Here is a 442-nt window from a genome sequence, read left to right on the forward strand (position 1 = left end):
TGAGAAATCATATTGACTTGTTGAGTCAATATTTTGTTCTGAGCCAATATGGCATTCAGAGTGTCAATCTCAAGAACCACTTTCTTCTGACTAGTCCCATTGTTCACAGGATTTCTTTCAGAAGTGTACATGAATTGGTTATTTGCAACCATTTCAATCAGTTCTTGAGCTTCAGTAGGCGTCTTCTTCAGATGAAGAAATCCTCCTGCAGAGCTATCCAAAGACATCTTGGATAGTTCAGAGAGACCATCATAAAAAATACCTATGATGCTCCATTCAGAAAGCATATCAGAAGGACACTTTCTGATTAATTGTTTGTATCTTTCCCATGCTTCATAGAGGGATTCTCCTTCCTTCTATCTGAAGGTTTGGACTTCCACTCTAAGCTTACTCAATTTTTGAGGTGGAAAGAACTTTGCCAAGAAGGCATTGACTAGCTTTT

The 442-nt window shown here is 38.2% G+C and overlaps 1 non-coding gene across 1 annotated transcript; it reads left to right on the top strand.

The window, feature by feature from the left end:
* The first annotated feature begins 281 nt into the window (after positions 1–281).
* LOC127743398 (small nucleolar RNA R71) lies at positions 282–389 on the top strand. Its single transcript, XR_008004790.1, has one exon. It is a non-coding gene; the product is annotated as a small nucleolar RNA R71 (small nucleolar RNA).
* Positions 390–442: the final 53 nt, after the last annotated feature.

The sequence above is a fragment of the Arachis duranensis genome, chromosome 10 (genome assembly GCF_000817695.3).
Source record: "Arachis duranensis cultivar V14167 chromosome 10, aradu.V14167.gnm2.J7QH, whole genome shotgun sequence".
Classification (NCBI taxonomy): Eukaryota; Viridiplantae; Streptophyta; class Magnoliopsida; order Fabales; family Fabaceae; genus Arachis; species Arachis duranensis.